This window comes from Struthio camelus, chromosome 7, assembly GCF_040807025.1.
Source record: "Struthio camelus isolate bStrCam1 chromosome 7, bStrCam1.hap1, whole genome shotgun sequence".
NCBI lineage: Eukaryota > Metazoa > Chordata > Aves > Struthioniformes > Struthionidae > Struthio > Struthio camelus.
This window is the reverse complement of record NC_090948.1, coordinates 6579071-6602226: the sequence shown is the minus strand read 5'-3', so window position 1 is coordinate 6602226 and position 23156 is coordinate 6579071. Positions and strand designations below refer to the sequence as shown.

The following is a 23156-nucleotide window of genomic DNA, read 5'->3' as shown; positions in this document are numbered from 1 at the left end:
AAATGCAGGTTTAGTTTTCTAAGGTCCTTGAAAAGGCAAGTCAAAATTGCCCATCGTTTTTTTTCAAATATCATACACATTTTGAAATCCATGTTTAGACACATAAATGGCTAGATTTCAAAGATGATTCCAGTAGACATCTGTGGCATTTAATTATTTTTACTTAGATTACCAAACATGCAATTAGCAGTCTTACCTATAGATTAGTTTTGTAAACATTACCCAAGCTGTTTCTAGAGCCTTGCCTGCCGTATGTGTACAAGTGTGCCTAATTTCTTCAAATCACTTTCTACAAAACTTGATGTCTTGTTTTTTCCTCTAAACTGGCCCGTGATTTAAAATAATAGCTGTCAAAGTCTCAGTTCTTAATTCTACATTTAGAACCTGCAACTACATGAGTTTTCAAAGTGCTGAAGTCTTATCAAGTCTATGTGACTTGTATCTGCAATTCTGGTAAGTTAGAACTGAGGTTCAGGATGGCTGTATTTTGTTCTGAAGAAATTAGGGTGATTTATACTTTCTTTTTTTTCTCAAAGAAAGAAATTTTCTGTGGATTTGGGTTCAAACTTGGCTCCCTTTCCTCCTGTCTACAGGGAAGTCGTGCATAGACTTTGATATTCAAGTAAATTCTGTTTTTGATCTTGAATTCATCTGCCTCTAAATCTAGTCTTATAGGATTTCAATTTAAGATTTTTATTTGATTTTTCAAGATAGCTTAAATTGCCCTGTGTGAAAGAACTAGTTATCTGATGCTATCTTCATGAATTCTAGGGCTTAACTTAAAATTGAATACGTTCTTTGACAGTTTTAGGCAAATTTTACATTTAAACAATTTTATCCACAAATTACATACAATTCTGTCTTCTTTATGCCTTCGTGCCCTCTACTGTATGTGAGTGCTTTGTCCAAACAACTGATACTTGGGCTGAATCCCACCGAATGTACTCGGCCACTCTACTGCTCTGGGGTTTGGACTCTCTCCCCACCTTTCCCCTGTACTGTATGCATCTACTTTAAAAATATACAGCCTTTTCACCTCTCCCTCCTCCTCACTATGGGAGCAGAGGGTTTTTTTTTCCTTTTAAATACATAGTGGAATGACAATTTTATCCTTTTGGTTGGTAGAACAAGGTCTAGCAAGCTCAGGATGCAAATGAATGCCTCTTGCTGTCAGCTGCTGACGAATCTTGTATTTCAAACACTGCAGCAACATAAGACATGTGCAGTCAGTTATATCCCGTTTGTGACTCGTTCTGTACTTCACCTCTTTTTTCTCTGGTATTCAAACTTGGCAGTGGTGGGATGTATTAATGCAGATGAACATACTTTGCACCCTTAGAGCAACTGACTTTTTAAAAATCAGTTTTTCAAAGTACAGTGCAAATATTATCAACATCATCCTAATATCCTCACTGTTTCTTCCATCAGTTTCAATTTCTAACCCAGCTATCAAAATTAGTTACGTGAGTGTGTACAGAACAAGGAGATGTCTTAAACAGTTGCACATGATCAAAAAGGACATGTCTTCTTCCAAGGAAGATCTTGTCATCCTGGGGTTGAATTATTTTATAGGAAGTTCTTTTAATCTTTCTATACCTCAGTTGCACAGCTGCAAAATGGGAATGCAATATCCATAGCAGTTTAGACAAAGCAAGCAACGATTCTATTACTGTTTACTTACATAAAAAGGTGCTGCTTTCATACAGAACTTTTGTCTGAACCTAGAATAATATATCAGGATTCCCTTATTCTTTTAATGATTGTTAAACATTTAAATGTTGAACTTTATGACCAGAGAATCAGCTACATGGGTTGGGTACTCTGGGGTCATTCAAAACTGGACTCTTTCAGTGGAACTGCCACTGAAAGAAAAAATATAGGGCCATAAAGCCTGAGTCTTTCAGTTGAATTATAAACACTAATAAAATGCTTAAATGCATCCTTTTACTTGAAGAAACAGAGGTTCTCAATACTCATCCTTTTAGCCACTAATAGATTTCATGAAATTCAAAGCTATTCATTACAAATCATAACAATTTGTCCAGGTTGTGGGCTGCCTCATGAGGAGGGGAGGTTGAAAGTTAGTTTAAGGATATCTTTGTGTTAGTATCAATATTAATAAGGATCAGTCCCTGTGCTGAAACCTAGGGATCCCAGTGATGGATCAAGGAACATTTATGTTAGATACTCTTACAAACAGAGTTTAGGTGATCATTGAAAGGTAACAAGGCAGATCTCCTGAAAGTTAGACTCTAATTCCCTCAAGCAGCTATTGAATTAAAATGATAGAGAGTTTGTCTCTAACAGTTTATGAAGGCATAGAATAGACTAAGCAGATTAAATATGAGATTAAAATCACTGCATCAAAGTATCTTCTTCCATAAAACCCCTTTTTGCCTCACTAGCTGAAGTAAAAAGCTTTTCCTCACGTTATTTTGTTTATTTGAGAAAATCAGTTCAGGATAGTTCTGCAGCAATGGATAATTTGGCGTCTTTCATAGTTAATAAAATGTTTTGGGATTTGCTTCAGCATCGTTATTCACTAAAAGACAAGAGGAACGTCAGCTAAGTAACATCCCCTCCACAAAAACAGGGGGAAAAAAACCTCACTACAATCTTTTGCTAATTGAACCTGTTAAGCATATGTGTTTCTGAGCTGTTTTATGAAAGACCGCTCTTGACGCCTCAAGAGTGCCGGAGTTTGTCAGGTTTCAGCATTGCTTAAGCATGACCTCACATAGCCGTGCTGAACGTCTCCTCGGGAAGCGCTCAGTGATTCTGGGCACGCAGGAGCCAGGGACGATGATGTTTGTGCAGAGCACAACTAGCACTGTTGATTATTGCTTGGCAGGCCAGCGCTGCCGGAACCAAGCCAAGGCACATTTCTGGCTCAGATTACTGATTTGAATTTGACTTCCTGTTGGATGATATTAACTACCTCTCTGTGCCAAAGTTGTTAGTGGTTTTCCTTTTTTCTTCCTTCTGCCCTCTTTCATACCTCAAAATTTACTTTAGTCTCCATGTTAATTAAACTGTTAGTAGTCTTCTGCACCAGGATTGTCTTCAATTTTCTCCTCAAAAAATGATGCCTAATAGCTGGATCTTTGTAAAAGACCATATTATTTTTAATAGCTTCTCTTGAAAATGAGGGGCAACACTCTCACAGTTTTGCTCAACATACAGTAAAACAATACAATAAAAATACATTGGCATAAATGTGGTATAAGCTAGTGAGAAATCCACTAGCTAAGTTGACTGTCTAAAACTCGCGTTGCTGGTAGTTTAACTTTCAGTTTAGGTTTTCTTCTTCAAAGACAAGTAGATGTTTTTAGTATCTGTAGGCACCAGAGGAAATCATGATTGAAATTAAGATTAGACACAGTCTGATTTCCTAAAAAACAATATCAAAGGGGTTTTGGGATCAGACTACAAGAGAGACAAGTGTTCATTCATAAACTCTTTACTGTTCAGCTCCTCTGCAATCTCTCTGCATTGATTTTCTTTCACAATAACGTATTCTTCCTCATTGACAAGTCAATTTTAAATAAAAATCCTTGTTTCAAAATGTTCACTCTGTGTTCCTCCTGGGCTTCAAAAATGCCTGATCTAGTTCAATGTCAGGAACTCTGAGTTTCTCTTTGAAAGACGCATCTGATTTGCTGACTTTCTGGGGCGCTTTTTAAAGCACCTGGTAAAAATACAGGAGAAAAATTAACTCCCTATTTTGACATAATACCTGAAGAAATAAATATAGGTTAAAATTAAATAGCTTAGCTCTAAGCTTTCTCATTTCAAGGTCATTCATGAAAATACTGTTTTTCCTGCACTACCAATGGCAATATAAATCATTCCAATTTTTTAAGGACAGTTTTTTTCAATTCCAAATCCAGACCAATGTTGAGGATGCAATGAATAATAAATACGTAATTTATGCCAGGTGGGAAATTTGTAAAGCCTTCTTTCTGGCGGTCTTTCCCAGAGCTGAAATATTAAAATTATAATATGCAAATTTTGGATGTGGAGGAGATCTTGTTTCTAAACATAATTCTATTTCAATAATAGGAATTTATTTTGGCAAAGAAACTGTCTGTTTTTGGTGACCATTTTTACTCCTCAATTTTTCTTATATGTGACCATAGTTCAGGAAATCTCTAAAGCATGGCTCTGCTGGGTCTGAGTTCAATGCAATAACTGCAATGGATTTGAGAAGATCATTTAAGTTTAGCATATGCTTAGATGCTGAATTGTTTCATTTTCTTGACCTACAGCTCCTTTTTGTAATTTGAATACTAGGTCAATGTAGAACCATATCTGCATCAGTGTCTGAAACCGATGGTTGAATAACTTACTGCCACCATAACACAGCCTGATTTTAAGACAGAAACCTTCCAAAGCTGAAGCCCAAAATCAGCGTGATGTGATTTGTTTAAATAAGCAGTCCAGACCGGGCCCTTAAAGTGTGTTTTCTGACTAGTGAGTTACATACAAGATTGCAGAACTGCATATTTCCGTTACATATACAGGTATGGCATACTGAGGACTATCCTCAGCCCACCTTGCAGCTTCTGATGGGCATACAGCAGAGGAACGTAAAGGGAAGAAGACTGCAAGACTGTCCAGATACCCCCTTCTTCATTTGAGGTTGTGGTGTTTCCCACAACATGAAAAAAACAATGTGATTGTTCTCTCAAGAAATCTCGGGAAGACTGCATTCCCATTAAAACATTCCTTCCTTTGTTAATATGGTGAGGATTTCTCTTTCTATTTCCTTCTGTTTTATCTCTATACACGAACTCAGAGAGGCTGTTCTTAGTGTCATGGAGGGGGGACCACTAGCAAACAGCAGGTTCTGCAGGAGCTGGTGCTGGCAGCAGTAACCTGCTTCCCATGGCATAGTGTGTGCTGTCAAAAGTTTTTCATAACTGTGAAACTAACACGTTAGCCTAAGTCAGGAACCTTCACAGGCATTTTCTTTCCATTGGACAGGCTGCTGTCTCCAGTAGCCAGGACGATCTGCGTAGCTGCTTACACATCCCCGATATTTAATTTGGATTTTCAATGTGAGAAAGTTATTGTCATACTGAAAGCCCTTAATGACGGTCATCGGGGGATTTTGAATGAAAAGACTGTCTCAGACCACAGCCTTGTTAAAGGCTGGTAAAGCCAAGCACTCTTTCCAGCTCAAGAGAAAGCTCAATCAAGCCCCATTCTGTAGAAAAAATAGCTGCAGATTGCAACAGTAGGCCAGAGTTAAACATTAGGTCTTCACAAACTGAACTTGGGTTGTTCAAAATAGGACAAGAAGCAATCATACAAGCCCTGACCAAGCAAACTACATAGCAACTGGGATCTGATATCAGGTCATGGCTGCTATTTTCTTTAGCCAACATAGTTGCCATCATGAGACATGTGCCGTCATGAAACATGAGTTTTTTCAACTAAGAGATCAAGCTATGGGTGCTGTGTGCTGGATGAGCAGAACAGCACTTGAGCAGCTGGGAGTGTACACCAAAAGTGGGAGGATGGGTCTCCTGGTACCAAACACACTGGCGGGCCTTGGCATGTTTAGTTTCTACTGTATTCTAGACAAGAGGACTTTAGGAAAGGGGACAAATTCCTTAAACTTAAATGGCAAAATTATACGAACATGGTAAGGTAGACAAGAAGAAATGATAGTAAGGGCATTTAAAATCCCCACTTTTAATTGAACAGTATAGAATTGTTTCACACAGCAGGGTCAAGAGTATAAAATAAGTGAACATTTTTTTTCTAAGTTTGCCTGTATAACAAGAAAATATTCATATAATCAGTCTGATGGAAAACTTGATTAGCTCCCCAACGCAAAGAGTAATGATGTTATTCCTCAGCTTCAACCTAAAATATTATGCTGCTTCACGTAAAAGTTGGTTTCACTTCAGTGATGAGTAAAGACCTCTCTGCATGTACACAGCATGTAGGAGTTTGTAGAGCTCATTGCTGTTTTTGAAAGATGAAAGGCAGTGTCTACATAAAGATGATATTGTATGCATAAAGTCAGACTAAGACTCTCATACTGATTCTTAATTTAGATAGAAAAATTCTAAAATATTATATGAGTTTTGGAAACTCTGATATGATTAGAACAACCATAGGACATGAAAATCTTAATTTTCCTCAAGACAGCAGTGCCTTAAAAGGAGGAATTCATACTCAAATACATTTAGGTCTCCCTCCATTGCGTGCTGTTGAGAGACATGAAACTTCATCCCAAGCAAACAAGAAGGACTGAGATATCCTGGCAATGATTTATAGCCACAGAATACATGATCATCAGAAAGAGGAGTATCACAATTCTCTATCCCAATTACTGGAAGATGTGACTTCCTGGTCTGGCCCTGGATAATATAGAAAATCATGGCATTGCAGAGATTTACAATTGTTAAAATTGGCCTAGATAAAAATATGCATGGAAATGTTCATATATAAGAGCACCAGAAGAAACACTAGAGCAGGGTTAAAAGAAAGGTGTATGTTGACAACCTTCACACCAGTGACTGGTCAGATAATATTGACTCACACATCTTGTGAGTGTATGAGTACGGGAGGACTGTGAGTAACTGAAATCAGTTTGTATTAAACTAAGTATTACCTTCCCTTTTCATAAGGTTTTGCAATGAATTTTGTTACATCAGTATCCTGCAGCATGTAACTCATTAGCAAGTTCCATCTTAAAATGAGGTAGGTGTTTTGCTCCTATTTAGATTTTCTTGTGTTAAGAGAAAAATCTTATCTGATCAAAAAATTATAATATTGGCTCTTCCGGGATCAGATTGTTTTTCTTTTCTTTCATTTTTCTATAAACTCCATCCTGGATCTGGATGGAGTCTTGTCTTGTGTCTTCATGACACAAGTTTTGTCAAAATTGGTTTAATCTCTAGAAGAACGTTCCAGCCAGCTCTAGTGAATGTTGTAAAATGAAAACCTGTACAGATTTCTGGTGGCAGTCTCTCTCTTTTCTCTCTGAGAAACAATGTTCCTCCAACAACAGAGCAGAAAATACGATGTTCCAAACAGTGATTGTAGGAGATATCCGAAAACCGGGTTTCACCTCAGGTAGTCCTGTGAAGCCAACAGTAATGTAACTCCCACAGGAGTATCTGTCAAAGGTTTATCATCACTGTGAGCTGAAGGTGAGCCCTGAGCATATTTCCTGTTTCTATGTTTATTTCAGGACAGATGGGGATTTGCAAGGTTCAGGATCTGAAAGTTCAAAAGGAGGCTGCAGTGGAGCAAGCAACATTAATTTACTGTTGATGTAAGAGTAAAGAAAATTGGTGAGAACAAGAGGTTTGATTTCCTGCCTCCTGCAAACTAGAGGATAACATGGCATGCAATTTGGTTGAATATGCGGAGCCCGGGAGAATCAATTAGCACAAATGAAAAAAAATAGTATAACTTTTGAGGTATCTATCTGCTGTCTGAGGAACAGACAGAAATCGAAGAAACGCTGGCATGACAAACAAAAGCTGTTTGCTAGCCAGCTGACAGAGATAAGTCGGCACCAACGGGAACAAGAGCCCACCATCCAGGAAAAAACATCTGAATACTCTAAATGTTTTGACAAAAACAGTAATAGAATGAGCAATAACAACAAAATAGTACTGTCAATAGGTGACGTTCATTTCAGACGGGCTACAAGAAAGACTGGAAATGAGTAAATATGATGGGAATATAACCCTTTCAGAAGCCGGTTGGGTTTTTTCCAATTAATCTTTTTCAAATTACCACTAATATAAATGTATTTATACTCTATGTATACCGGAAGTGAGAGAAAGTGCTTTTAGCCTAGAACCACAGCCCAGAGCAATATTTGACTCTATTAGAGCATGGGAATTACATGAAAAGCTGAGAAAGCTGTTGCAAACTTCTTACCTGGCAGAGAACTCAGAAAAGCACAAAATCTTTCTCCTGGATTATGAGGGAATCACAGACCCTTAATGAGCTGGAATGAATCTATGAGTATGAGCTAAGTATTCTGGATTTTTAAAGATCTGGCAGAGCTGATGAAATGAAATGTCACAGAGTTTTAGAATTGTATGTCTTTCCTCTTTAGCCCTAAAGGTTTGTTACACACAGAGGCAGGGAGTGTTGCTTTCAGTGATGAGTGGTAGTGCGCTGAAAGACCAAAACCACATCCTGTAAAATTAAAAAGCCCAGAAGCAGACAGTCAGAAGAAAATTGAATCAGATAGCAATGCCTGAGACAGGATATTTATTAAATATAAAAGCCTTCCAGAGATACTGACCATGCCCTGGAGGAACAGTTATACATATGTTAACCACTGTGCGAAGCCATACACGTGACACCCGGCCAGTGACTTTTACGGAGATGAGAACTTTATTGTGTTCAACAGAAGGTCTGCTCCTGGCTTAAGCAGTCAGTATTGCATGCAAAGTTGTGGATCCTAAGCTAAGGAAATCATTTAACACCCTGAGTCTAATTATGACACTTAAATGTTAGCCACTTAAATACCTCTGAAGAGCTAAACGGAACAAACTAAAAGAAGACAATAAGAAAGAAACACTCCAGAAATTAAGGACGTTGTGAAAGCAACTGTTAAAAACAGAAGACAGTTAGGGTGATTTGTGTGTGGACGTTGGCACACTTTGTTAAGCAGAAACACACCCTGTGAACAGAATTTCAGTGATTTGAAGTTCTCATCCCAAAATATTTTATAGCACATTCTGAGTCAAATCTGTACCTGGATGGTATCGTATATTTATGTCTTGGAAGAACGGCCAAGGATTAGGTACCTTACACCAAGAGAGCTTCTGCCTGTGAATCTTGTGTTCAATTCCTTCCTAATCACAACACTGTATTTATTAGGCAAAGCCTGAATAGCAGAACGGGCTCCAGCATTTTCTGGTGGTTCATTTTGGCACGTCATTGTTCTCAGCTTGTTCTCAGTTTTACAGCACTATTTCTTGGGTACCTCCCTCTTTCCATGAGAGGCTGGAAAGAGAATGGATTCTAGTAAAGGTTAACAGTGTAGAGTGCTGTGATGCAGGTCATTCTCTCAGAGTACAAGTTAATATAAGAGAAAAATGCAAACAGCTGTGGGTTCTCTCCTAAATGCGGAAGAGATGTTGTATTGCCCTATTTTCCTGCAGCTGTGGGGGTGACAGTTCATGGCTTGTACTGAGCTCTCTGAGATGGCAGGCACATGAGGAGGACAGAAGGTCCAAGCAGACAGGTAAGGTAACTACCAGTTTAATTCAAATTCAGAAGATGATTGAATGTTTGTTGATAGTGTTGGCCAGGCAGCTAGTTTGATGATCCACTTTTTTTTTTTCCTAGACATTGAATCAAAGGAAATTTTAAAGGAACAAAGAGGCAATATGGTAAGACCTGATCTTTATCACAAGGTCCCTTATATAGATTCCACTCTAGTATCTAGAAATGGATTTAAGGAGTGGTTTGTTGCTTGCAAGCAACAGTCAAATTACTGGTTACTGCACATAGTGGTACCACTGGCTTTGAAAATTTCATGAACAGTTCTTTTTTTTTTTTTGGTAGCTCTGCAATTATTAATCTTTCCTTTTTTGTTAAAGTTTGAAGCACCTAACATCATCCTGCATCAGTCTGCACAAATATATCATTTTGCGCATCATAAGTGCCATTTAAGATCACTGTAGTAGTTCTGGCTTAATTTGGAGATGAAATAGGAATGGACCATGAAAGAATAATATACATTATGGAAAGTGATGGAAATAATAGATTTTTTTTTTACACCCATCTTATGCTTATTGGGGCCTAAACACTCATGCAAAAGCATGTTCTTATTCACATAATCAAGCATAATGCTGTAAATTAGGAATCAAATGTTCTGATAAACCTCTGCTGAATTACAGTGAGAATGAGTGAAAATGTCTTGGAATATGTTTTAGATGTAACTTTTCCTCATTTTCTCTAGACAATTAGCCTCAAAATTAATTTTTGTTAATGACAGACTTTTTTCTTTCTAGAGAAATTGATGCACAAAATCAGGGATTTCCATCAGTAAACACTGCCAAGCTTAGTGTGCCATTAAATAAAGAGTGGCAAAATTTGTGTTCAGAATGCTACACCTTTACATCTTGTTTGATATCAAATATTTACTAAAATAATTCTTGTCTTTCACCTAGATAGTAAATATTTGATAAAGTAAAAATAAACTTCTTAAGTAAAGTGAACTTCCCGTGTTCAGATAAATTCTGGAGAATTCTAGATACCTAAACAGTCTAAACTTAAAGCTACATGGCTCTGACAAATTTCTCCTTTAAAAATTAGTAATAGTGTCTGTTGTTCTCTAAACACATCAAAAATGAGTGCCTCTAATTCCTTCAGAAAAGTAAGAAGGGATAATTTATACCTGTATTTATGCAAGCTGGATAATCTGCTGCATTAGGGCTTTTGCGTGCTGGCTATATAATGAAGTATGTGCATAGAAAGATATATTGAGCGTTTCATCTTTCTTCCTCATGAATTTCTTACAAATGTGTCTGCATTTACCACAAATAAGCATTTTATTACTGAAGCACCTAATCCTGAAATAGGATGCCCTTCACAGTCTTTGACAGAGTCAATTTGGCAAGTCTTTACGCTACTGTTTTAAGGAACAGATTAAGAGGAACTCTCTGCTACAGCAAGGGCAGAACTTCAGCCACAGAACCACTGTAGATAGTAGACTATATGTTGTTTAAGGTCACTGTCTGATTTAACCCCATCTGCAGTGAGTTGCCGTTAACACTTTGCCACAGAGTGTTTCTGTACAATATTTGGTTACCTGCCCCGTGTTAGCATAGGTATTTGCCTTACATCACTCTCCACTGTTGATCTTACAAAGTTCTTAATAAACAAGGTCCAGGAAGGACAGATGAAATCCCTTAACGTGGTGATGCAGAGCGCAGGAAGCAGCGGCTATAGAAGTGGGCAGCTGGAGTCAATAGGAACGCCCCTGTGCAAAAGAATATACAGGATGGGGCAATAAAGAGCACGTTAGAAGGTATCATTAGTTGCATTCTTTCTTCACCAACATGTTCTACACAGAATAAACTCTAGGCTGTGTTTATTTTTTGCCTTGCAATGTTTCAAATTTTTTTTTTTTTTAATATGTCTTTTGAATAGCTTTGATGTTATTCCTGGTTATTTTAAAACCAGCACTGAAGTATGGCTTTCTGCTTTCTTGAAGACTGTGTCCAACAAAATCATTTTGATATGGTAGCAAAAAATGTAAGTCCAGTTTGTTTTCACATGTGCATAATCTGAAAGTAACGAGGGTGTATTTTGTTCTTTCTTCTGAGCTCTGTATGCATAAACTTTTTTTCCTAATTATATATCTCTTTATTTCTAAAATAAGACTTTAAAAAGGAAAAATAATTTTAAAACCCTGGGCTAAAATTACGTGCATGTTAATGCTAGCTGAAAAAAATATTGGCTTTCTACAACTCTTTTCATAGCATTTTGTGAATTTTACAGTGGAAAGGGAAGGTCTCTCAGGGACAAAAAGACTTAAATTTTTATAAGTGCACTACTAATTTTTAAAAGTTACTTATGCCTTATGTGTAAGAACTGAACAAAAAATATCTACTTTTTCTGGTACAAATTCTACAGACTGTGGGAGAACTACACTTAAGTAATATTTTCCCGTACGTTTCATCTCCCCTCCCCTTTTTTATTTCTGTTTTCTTTAAATCAAGAAGTTCTGATTCATCATGTAGCTTTTGGTATTTTACATACTCTTGTCAGCAGATATTGAATATGATTTAAGTCTGCAGTGCTTGCAACTGATAAAATTCAAAGCTATGGAGTAAAATAGTGAAAAACTAAAGAGAAAACCTGAGCTTGCTCAATGATGAATGAAGCTCTTCTAAGAAATGGAAAGTAGTGGAAAACTTAATTTTCTATCTAAAAAACAGGCTAATTTAAGCTTATTTTTCAGATTTTTTTCTCCATATATTTCTTTCCTTGGAGTAAAGCTACTGTTTGGCTTCAGATGCTTCAAATTTCTAAGGCTTCAAGCATTTGAATAAGTTTAACCTTAACTATTCCGTATGTATTTAAAATTCTTGAGATGAAATAGCTGTGTAACTCTATTACTCTCTAATATGTGATGGAAAAAGCTGACCTCTACTCGGAGTGCAGTGTGAGTGTTGAAAAGCTGAGAGCTCAGGCTGGTAACAGATTTATTTGAGATTAGAGATAACCAGAAAAGATTGTGCTGGTTTCAACACTATATTTTTATGGGTGAACTTCATGGCAATTTTAGAAACAGGTCACAGAATGTGTTATTAGTTGGAGAATGCATTCCAAAACTGTTAGATATGTAGTTGCACTTTTTTGACATATTTGCTCTACTTGGAAGCAGGCTGTTCTGGGTATAACAGGAAAAAACTTGTTAGAAGAAGCATCCTCCGGCAATCCCAAATCTTTGGAAATGGATGCTGGTCATATATTCAGGCAAATAAATTGCAGAATCAAGTCATATCGGTTCATGAACATATTAAGAGATTCTTTTCTGAAAAGTTATAAATACTGCAGCTCTCTAGGAAATAAGACCTACCGTTGAGAAGTAAACCATAACATGGAGTTGTATTCACGAGCTTTTGTCTGTGATCTGGCTAGATTTGTGGCAGCAAATCTGGGTGTTTGTAATGATAGAGTAGTGGGGGGAATATAAGAAAACATGATCAAAACACCCCAATTTTTAGTCTAGATTTCTATTGCTGGATTTTGTTTGTTGATGAACTGAAAACACTTTTTCCAGATAACTGCATGATAGCAAGTTACAACTTGGATACTTCTCTGAACAACGTCTTGCATTCTTTATCTTGTACTGGCTTATTTATTTTCCTTTCTTTTCAGCAGTAAAATATTAGTATTATTTGCTAACGTCCTTGAGTTAAGTCTCCCCTTTTGTGACTCTTATAAGTAGACAGCGTGTATTGAATCAAGCAGTTAACTTTTTTATGTTTTATGTTTCTTTTAATAATAAAATCTCTTAATAATAAGAAGGGGTTGGGAAATGCAACCTTTCACATTGTCATAGAACTATTTCTTAAATTTCCCTGGTTCTCTGGAGCATATGAAGCTTCAGAGTTCAGAGCACCACCTAGAGCAGTATCGCTAGATCTGGGTAACCAGTGGAAAATACAATTAGGCTGGATTTATCAAACTTTCAAATGCAGCTGACTATTATTTAGGGGCCAAGAATCCCTATTGTACAAGTTTATTTTCTTTCTGTGAATCAGTTCTCACCTGCGCTGCTCCTTCTGCAGAGCATGGGGGCACTGGTGGAGGGGCATCATCTTTGAGGGCCCCCCTAAGTTCCTCTTTCTCCAGCAGTGTGTGGTTTTTGTAGGCAAGGCTTGTATTGCTGTTTTATTTTATTACTTATGGAAAACAGCAGCTCAGTATGAAACAAATCAATTTCAACAGCAAAAGCTTTTCAAGTCTAGAACGGAATTTCTATTCAGAAGCTGAAGGAAGGAGAGAGTCATTCAGAAAACTGCAACATCACAGCAGCGGCTGTTTAGGCCAGAATGTGGCCTAACACCTGATGCTGTTCATGGACACAGTGGGGAGGTGGAAGTGATGTGTCTGCTTTTCTTTCATTACCTATATGTGTGCATCTCTCTGACCCCTTTGCAAGAAGTCTGGTCCTTGCATGACATTGGAACTGGGAAATTAAGTGTTCTCAAGACTGTGTGCAGAAAAATTTTCCTGTCCCTCTACCAGCTACCATGGTGGGTTAATGAGCTATCATGCAGGTAAAACCATACTTAAATTATTATTATCATTGCTATTCCCAACATAGCAGGATGTGATGGCCTGCAAAGGAAGATCAACGCCTGGAGACTCGAGGCAGTTGTTTGGCATGGAAATTATTTCAACCATATAGAAATTAACAGAGCATTTGGCATGTTTGTTACAGAAACAATAGTTTTAATAGCAGACCTCTGTAAGCTAACTGCTTGCAGACTGCTGTTCTTGTTGGCAAATTTTGACATAAGTTATTACGGTAAGTTTGGCCTCATGCTTTTTTGAGCTGATTGCCTTTGACTGGTAAAGGCATACATGTATTGCTGGCATCTATTGTAGACTTCCTCCTTTCTTGAGTTCCTTTCTCGATTGGGGGACAAAAGTGCTCCCAGTAGGATGCGATATTGTAAGGATAGTCCTGCTTTTATAAAAGCATTTAAGAAATATAAAGGAAAGCCAAAGGCTTTTTCAGGACTTGGGTGCCCACATCCTTCTCCCCTTCTATATGATATTAGTAATTTATTGTTTTATATATTCTTGAAGGACTCCCTACTGTGTATTTTTTTTTAATTTTATAAATACAGTTAATTGTGTAGGTGGAGACTTGTGCCCTGCCCACATTTTTTAAGTGAAAATGGGTTTTAACAATTGCAGTGAATATTGTCTTTTAACAAACAGCTAGTGTAAACTGAAATTTTGGTGAAAGTTTTCCCAGGAATAGCTGGAAAATGTGGGGGTCCTCCTCAGCTAGGAGTGATGATGTTTTCTATAAGAGCATTCCTGAGGTGGAGGGCTTTGTGAAGTAAGATGCATGGGGAAGGTGAGAGGAGGTCACTACAACAGCCCTGCCAGAGGCATGGGGCTCTCTGTTCTGTCTTCAAGGAAGAAGGCTGACCAGAGTTGTCATGTGATGTACAGTCCCGGTGAATCCCTTTTGTTTGCAGAGGCAAGAGCCCTGAGATCAGGGGTCTGCAGCATCGTTATCGCTTTTCCTTTGGAGACAGCATATCTCAGATCAAAATAGAGTGACAGCATCCAAAGGGCACTTACCGGTGCAAAATCCACTGAACCTGGCCTGTCAGCTTAGGACAAGTGTCTGTCAGGTGCAAAAATGCAGGTTTCAGTGTTCATTTTGTGAGTCCCCTGTAACTTTCTGCAAAATTGTATACCTAGAAAGGATTTCTTTGGGCTGTGATTTCAGGTAATTTAGAGTACTCATCAAAGGGGGAGGGTGGGGGAAAGGAGAAAAGAGAAAAGAAAATACTTTTCTGCATTTTTATACTAGCTGAACTCTTTCATTCCTCAGGCTTGTTTCATCGCTGAGGTTGCAAAAGCGCAAACTGCTAACCAGATTCTTGTTATAGTGCAGAGACCAAAATGCTTGGAACTTGGGAGAGACATAAAAGAGGTTTTTATAAAGAAATGTTCATATACTTCTAGTCAGTTTCCCATAGCTGAGAAATATTTTTGCCGTTCCTTTCTTTGAACTCTCCATGCTAATACACAAGAGTTTATATAAAGCTATTTCCTAACAACTGAGAGTAAGTCATACACTGATTTAATGGAAGCAAGTATGAAGCTTCTACTTGCTGTTACAAGTCTTCCTTTGATATTTTGATTACAAATTGACTAAAACAACACTATAATCAACACTTTCAGAGAGTGGTCTTAACTACTTAAAGCCTAATTGTGATAGCAGCTTTCTTAACAAAGTATCAGACAAACAATTTGTTTAGTCCCCTGCTTGAATGAATGGTTGAATGAATTTGGACCTCTCACAAGAAGTGTCATAATGCCAGATTCCAATTTTAGAAAAGGTAAGACCAATGGTTTTCCAGTGCTACTATTATGTTAAATCACATCTCCAGACTTGAAAAAGATAACAAAAGACAGTATATCCTGCTATCTCCATTCCTGCTATGAGGAAGTGAGATCTGAAGAGTTTAACTGAGCTAACTGCAGTCTGTATTAGAGTAAGGAAATGGCTCCATGTAGCCAAGTCTAGGTAGATGGTCTGGACAGCTGCTTCTCCCCAGCTGCACACGTGGATGTGAGGCAGCCAGAGAGGACACCGTGCAGCTAAACAGGGCAGCGCTACAGAGAAGCTTGCATGACATGCCCAGACAGACTGTGCTCATGCACAGCCTTGTACTACTACGGCTAGCAGCTCTCACTGTAGAGTTGGCACTTGCCATGCCATCTTAGGGCACAGACAAAGCAAACGCATGCCTGTCTGCCCACCTCTGAAAGCATGCCTTAGCCATAGATACTATTTTCAGTATCAGGTGTGATTAGATGGCCCACTCCTTCCTGCAAAATAGGGTAAATTTCTCTTCCTCAACATACAGACATCAGATTTATGCCTTGTTTTGTGGCTTCTGTGTTGGATGCATGAGTAAGGTCCCAATGCAGAGAATGTTTTCCCCTGAGCTACCATTATTCTGTGTGTGTCAATGACCTGTTCTCACCCACAAACTCTGTGGGAGACTGAGAAGGTATCTGCTTTCTTCTTTATTCACTGAACACTGAGGAGGAGTCAGGTGCTTTCCAAAGCTTGTTGTGGGATGCTGCTTCCTATTTCTGAAAAGTAGTCGGCTTCTGCCCCTCTAAGGTGAAGGATATTTTGAGCAGAGTGCATAATGACATGTGTATATAGCTGAGATAAGTCTGAAGCTTGTTGTTTCTGTGTGATAAACCATTTTCATTTAGTCGATGTTTGTTGGCAATGGCTAGTGAGACTATTGAATAAGGCTGAGATCTGGTGCTGCATGTTAAGAGATTGGAAAGTGAAGTAAATATTTTTAATTAGCAGTTGATGTCTGAGAGCTGCAGCTGCCATGGCATGTTTCTTTATAATGAAAGAGCTAGTAAATGCCCAGTGAAAACACATTGTCCCCAGTTCTATGAGGTACCTCAAGTCTCTTATTTCCAGTGTCAAAACCTATAAAATATCATTGCATTTATAAGGACTACTTTGAATGGCAAAATTTTGTGTTTGTTGGCCCTAGACATCTTCCTATCACTTCAGAGCTCAGTGGGACTATGGGGGACTTGAATTCAAAATCATAGGGCGTGTATCTGTTTCATTCCTAAAAATATTCATTTTGCAATTCCTTTGCCACCGCAATGTTTGACTGGATCTGGATGGGGGCAGGGGGAAGCCACAGCCAGCTCATCCATTAGCTGTCATTCACCTTGGGTTTTCTATAGCTTGCAAAAAACTGTTAGGAAAAGCACCATGAGACTGATGATGGATGAACCCAATGGCAGAGTTTGGTGAGGTGCAGGCAGAGCTTTATCACTTTTCCTTACAAGGATGTAGAGAGTGACTGACACTTGTCCTTGTGGGAGAACTCTGCTGCTGCATTAAAAATCCTCAGAAATATCTGGTGCATGACAGAGTTGCCTCTGGGTTGCAAGGAGACAAAATGAAAGATTTTTTTTTTCCTTCTTTTCAACATTAGGTCATAAGGAAGCCAAAAGAGGTGGCTTCTCTTAAGAATGACGGTGCTACTGTCTCTTAAAGGAAGGCTGAGCTGGGAAGTAAAGACTTACCTATCTAAAAATAAGAAAAGAACCCTATGCTTTCTGTTCTGACCACTAGGGTCTGTGTTTATCCCCAGTGAACGTTCCTGCTCTGCTTCCATGATCTGATTCCTCTCTGACTTGGCATTAGGCCACAGTCACTCCCCCTTAGGAGTGGGACCAGCATCCATGAGAACGTGTGCTATGCTTGACAACGGCTACTCAGCCTCAGCTAGCTAAATGCTTGGTCTTCAGTGACCACATTCTCAATATTATGAGCTCAGGAACATATCTGCTTCTTTCAGATGTACCAGCTGGTGTAATAAAATTTATTACAATCTCCTACAAAACCTAGCTTGCTTTAGTACTCTTAACGAAATCTGAAGAAAAAAGTAAAACACAATGTTGGCTCCTTATGTCTTTAATTAATAAACATCTTCAAGCACTTCACCAAGGAATCCAGCCTGCTCTTGCTTTATTCTTGATATGCCTGTTTGAATAGAAATTACTGTAATTAACTCCAGATTTCAAAACATCAACATGTGGAAGTGGCTGTATACCCTCTAAATGAGTGTTGCTGGTAGAATGCAGGCATTACAGAAGGTTGAGATAATTCCCATTCATTAAGCAAATAAATGAAAATATTAAGGAACTGGCAATAAATGGGAAACTAGGTCTGTAAAATTATCTTTAGAGGAAAACTTTAAGTAAAATGTAACCATTATACTGAAATAAAAGAATATAACTTAATATGAGCCACCCTTATCTGATTAAAAATAAACCAAGCACTGCTATTCATTATTCTATATGCTATTGGCTGGTCTCCTATAAAAACTTTAGGTGTTGCTCTTCTGATGAAATGTCTTTAGGAAAATCTTTTTGCTTTAAGGCAGCAACTTTAAAAAGCTCTTCTATCAACAAGGCAGCTCTTGAAGAGAACGTAGGTCACGTTACTTATGTTTGCAGTGCTGAGTATATTATATTTACCTTGAGTGCAGGCAAAGCCATGGAGCCGAGAAACTGGTCGGGTCCATAGGGCTGCTGTGTTGCCCTCAGTGGAACTATTGGGACCTACAGAATCGATATGTAGCCAAATAGCGCTACAACAGTCAGAGCAAGCATCTCCAGAGCCATCAGGCAGCTTGAGCTATTCAGAACTTTAACTCATGGTAAATGGCTTCAGTGTCACTTCATCTTTTCTTTCCCTTTTCTCCTCCCTTTCTGGACTATTTTCAAGGGGCCTGAACCTACAATTTCACTTCTGTGACCCTATAATTTCACTCCCTATTGGCTGTCGCTAGCTGTTTAGTGGCTCCAATCTTACATGAAACCGTAGGCTCAGGGGCCTGTACAGAAATTATATCATCTGAGTACTGCTCAGAGTGTCTTGGGCAATGAGGTCCTGAATCCTGACTTTGCCCTTCAGGAAAAATTATGGTAGAAGATATAAAAGGTATTGTATGGATGTTTGATTCTTATCAACATTTTAGCACATATATCAGATGAAAAGAAAAGCTGTATGAGAAATGGGAGGCTGAGAGAATATAGAGTTGACTTCAGCCATTGGTCTTAAGGGATAAAATACGTCATCAGAAGCAAAAATAAAGGTGCCTAATGTTATATGTGCTACTCTTACAATCAGATATATAGATTCCTCTGGTAGAGGGCCAAATATGTTAGAGGAGTGTATTATCAACTCTGCTCTTAATCTGGCAACTGTCACTAGCACAGAGAAAAGCTAGGAAATTTCATACTTGAAAAGCAGCAGATGATGACTAGGTTAGCTATTATTTGAAAGGAAAAAAGAAAAGACATGACTGAGCAAGAAAAATAATCCATTCCATTTTCACATTGCATTCCTTTCTGGAACGGTAAAGCTCACCACATCAACATTTTGAAAGTAATATTTTAGGAGGTAGCTCCCAAAGGTAAAAATAATGCACTGACTATTTCACCAAGCTTTGTTATTGTGACCAAGAGTTATTTTATCAACAGGAGACCTCTCCAGTGTCTGAACACTTTGTAACAGTGAGCAGACCAATTTGGATAGAATATTGGAATGAAATACTGTGGAAAACAAACGTTCCACGTCCTCTCGGTTCTGTTTCCCTTGCTGTTGAGGCTGCCTAGCAGTCCAGTAGACATTCTCACCAGTTTCCCTCTCATGCTGATTTTTCAATATTGTCCTACCTTTTCCAGTCATTTCCACTTACTTGTTGGTTGGTTTCTCTTTCCTAAACATGATGGCTGTCTAATCCAGCAATCTGCCAGGCTAACTAAGAGGAGTGCAAAGCCAGGCTGAGGTCACTTGAACCTGCAGAGTAGTGCCTCAGGTGTGAACCAATTTATCAACTGAGGCACCACAGGCAGCTATCTCCTATTCTCAACAGTCACCTCTGAGACTAATAAACAGGACATCAACATGTAAACAGGAGGTTTTGAAAGCAATACAAGGGAATTAGACAACACACCCTGCATAAGTTTTAGTGGGCAGCATGTGGCTACAAATCTTGCACTGCATTGCATGGAAAAAGGTCAACTGGTGCCCCATTTCTATTGAAAATAGGGCAGTATAATGGCAGTGGAACACAAGGACCACCTAGGTTCAAGATGCGGGAACAGGGAAGAGCGTGTGTCTGTGATGTGGGAAGGAATCATTTGAATTGTGGTGGCTGCATCCCTAGGGTGCATCAGAGAGAACTAGGAATGCAAAACAGGTTTTAATCCTTGCTCTGCCACTGTGGGGCCTTAAACAATTCCTACTTCTGCTGGACATTGGCACTGAAAACAGAGTCATCTCAATCAGTAATACTGTAATGGTTTGAAAGTATAAGTAAGTGATGTCTATGCATAAAGATAAGAAGGACTTTCCTGTGCAAGTTCCAAGCAGAATAAACTGAAAAACCATGAGATCTTAAGTTGCACTTTGTTCTCTGCATAAAAATAGCCTCAGTTGCTCTTTCTTAACATGAAACAAAAAATAAGGATTAAGCAGAGAAGCTTATGCTTTTTGCTAAGGAGAAAGATCTGGCAGATAGGCCATAATGTTTCAGTCCTTCTGTGAAAATTGTGAGAAAGAGAATTTACTGAAGCAAATCTGTGCCAAATTGAAGGACCATAGAAATGTGAAGTTACAGCACTGCCTGAAATACACGTGTAATAAAGAATGACCAGTGTGTTTGTTTAACTGATTACATTAAATACAGAAGAGAATCAACACATGGTAACTTTTATACCTTTACAAGAAATAAACACAAACTTTACAGTTTCATAGTCCTTTTGCAGCAGATACTCCTTGCTGATAGTGTAGGTTTAAGCAGCATCTGCTGTGACCAATGTTAGGCTCTCACAAACCTTCTAGGCAACTTTTGTATAGACATTTAAACAAGATCATCAAATGTGAAGTATTTTAGGCTTTCACTTTAGGTGAAGTATTTAGGAGGCTGTGGGTAGCTTATACATCGCCAGTCTAACAGAGCTGGACCTAAGGGCTTCTTGAAGCCAGCTGAAGGAAATCTCAGTCCAGGTGTCTCAAGGTGAGAACCAACAAAATGAGCAGATAGTGAAAATGTGCATGTGATCTGCCTAGCTTCACCTGGAAGCTCTATGGCAGAGACAGGGAAAGTAAAACAGTCCTCTCGGGCAAAAATCCAACTATCTTAACAAAACTACTCTCTTTCCTGCAGCTCCCAGAATTCATCATAGGCGTGATAAATCTTCCTGAAAAATAAGTGGGCTCCTTTAGATAATAGCTTTATTCAGGATACTTTATTAAGGAAAGGACATTGATGGGATGTCATTAAAATAAGGGTGGCAATACAAGCTGGTCTCTGATAACTGTTAATGAAAAACTCTGAAGACGCTTAGTGGAATACATAAATTGCAACAATTTAGGGAAGAAATTCAGTGAATAATAATTTATTTAAGATCTGTTGTGCAGTGTTTGTCATGGAAAGTTACTCTGAATGCAGAGGGGAAAATGTTATTCTTCCAGCCACACTAAATAGATTAGGTTTTATGGTATGAAAATGCAGACCAAACAATTTTAGCCTCTTAGATGAAGCTGTGCTAATGTGCTTTTTTTGGATACTAGAGGTTTGTGTACCATCTGCCCAGCAATTATCAATAGGAAGTGTTCCACATGTATTAACAAAGTGAGCCTTAAATTTGAAGTTTTACTGTTCATTTCACGCGCTTAAGTTCAGGAAAACTTTAGGGTTTTAACATCCACACAGATTAAAACAGTTCTAAAAAAAGAAAGAGGTAGAGTTTGTTTGCTTACAGCTCTACATCTAATCGTCTTAATTAACAGCTCAAAAAAGTAGATTTCTTCAGTGTTTCTAGGTTTAATGAGATTTCTTTTCCTTGCCACAAGTGTGTCTCTATTGCTGCAGATGTTGCAAATGCTCAATAGACCTTCTGAAAATCAGCCTCTAATTAGGGCAATTGCATTTGAAAATATTGGCTTAAATGACTGGCTCAGGGGTACAGAGAAGCCTCAGGGCAGAGGATGAAAATAAGCACAGATTTCCAAGCACTTTGCTTCCTGCTTTAGGGATAGAGAATCCTTCCCCTCTTGAAATGAAAATAAACGGTTTGCATCCAAACTGTTCACATCCTTTCTGTTTCCAGCCAAATTTTGGTCAATGTGTTTCACAAGTGCGTTTTTTTTTAAATCTAAACCATTCTACCCTCCCTAATTCTTCTCTATTTAATGTCAGATCTTTCTTCCATCTTTTTTCACTGTGCTGAGTACTCTTCTTTAGCCTTCAGCCATGTTCTTTGTCTGCTGTTGTCTCAAACCCCTTTTTATGTTAAAACAATGGCCTCTTTCCTATTATAAAAGTTCTCCAACTGTGCTTTCACTCTTGTCCTCTTCCACATCAACTCTTTCTCTAAACTCAGTGTTAATTTTCTAAACATTCAACATTTATCATTAGCGTTCTAAAAGGACAAGTTTTAATTCCACCTGCTGCTGCTTTCTCCAATTAAGTTTCAGTTTCAGTGATGGAGAGGAAAGATGTCAAGTTTTATGGCAATTATGTCAGCTGCTAATTTGAACCTGTCAGTATAACATCACATTTTGACATAGATATACCCCTGGGATACTCTCTGTCTATTTATGTGTTGAAGACAAGAGATGACAAACAATAATGAAATGTATGCTGTTGTCAGGAGCAGTCACGGAAGATCATCTGTTAATTGTTTCCTCCCAGTACCTTCTGGAAAGCATTTTATTTTTTGTCATACAAAACAGCTGATTCTAATTGGCTGCTGGATAGAAGCAATGGCCTGATACCTACACCAGAGGGCCCTGATTAGAATATTTAATATCCAGGTATAAAAATTTTGGATAGCCAAGTGAATGGAACTGCAATGAACTATTTTTAAAAACAAAGTTTAACAAGATTGTTTTCTGTTCTGTTTTTTTGAGCTCTCCAACTTACCAAAAGGTGCCTTGTAATCACTTATCCGATAGCCTTGCCTAAGATAGCCACAAGCCATGGCAGGAGGTATAAGAAAGCAAGGCAAAAGAATATCAGGGAAGCTTTTCAGCATTGCTTCTTAAGTGCTTCTCTCCTGAATGTAGGGTAACTGTGTATTGCCTAAGCTAGTCCAGCAAATACAAATGTTCAGAGCAGCTACAGAGAAAAACTATATAATACCTGATTATACCAATGGCTACAATAGAAGGCTTTCTTTTCAGTCAAAATAATTAGTAGTAAAAGAAAAGCCCCAAACCTCTTTAGCATAAAGCCTTTTCACCTGCCATATAGTGTAATTTGCTTCCATGTGGAAGACATTTAAAAATCCAGATGGTCATTGGTAGAGGATTACAAAATAATACAGCA

The 23156-nt window shown here is 38.3% G+C and overlaps 1 protein-coding gene across 3 annotated transcripts in view; it reads left to right on the top strand.

The window, feature by feature from the left end:
- Nucleotides 1-23156, top strand: part of WDR11 (WD repeat domain 11) — a 172284-nt gene that overhangs the window by 50033 nt on the left and 99095 nt on the right. The window contains exons 1-3 of one of the 3 annotated variants that reach the window (XM_068951570.1): nucleotides 7005-7169; nucleotides 9150-9232; nucleotides 9337-9380. The exons of the other annotated variants lie outside the window; for them this stretch is intronic. The gene's annotated coding sequence lies outside the window, so the exon portion shown is untranslated. Of the gene's footprint in view, nucleotides 1-7004; nucleotides 7170-9149; nucleotides 9233-9336; nucleotides 9381-23156 lie in introns of those variants that run through there. 3 annotated transcript variants of the gene reach the window in all.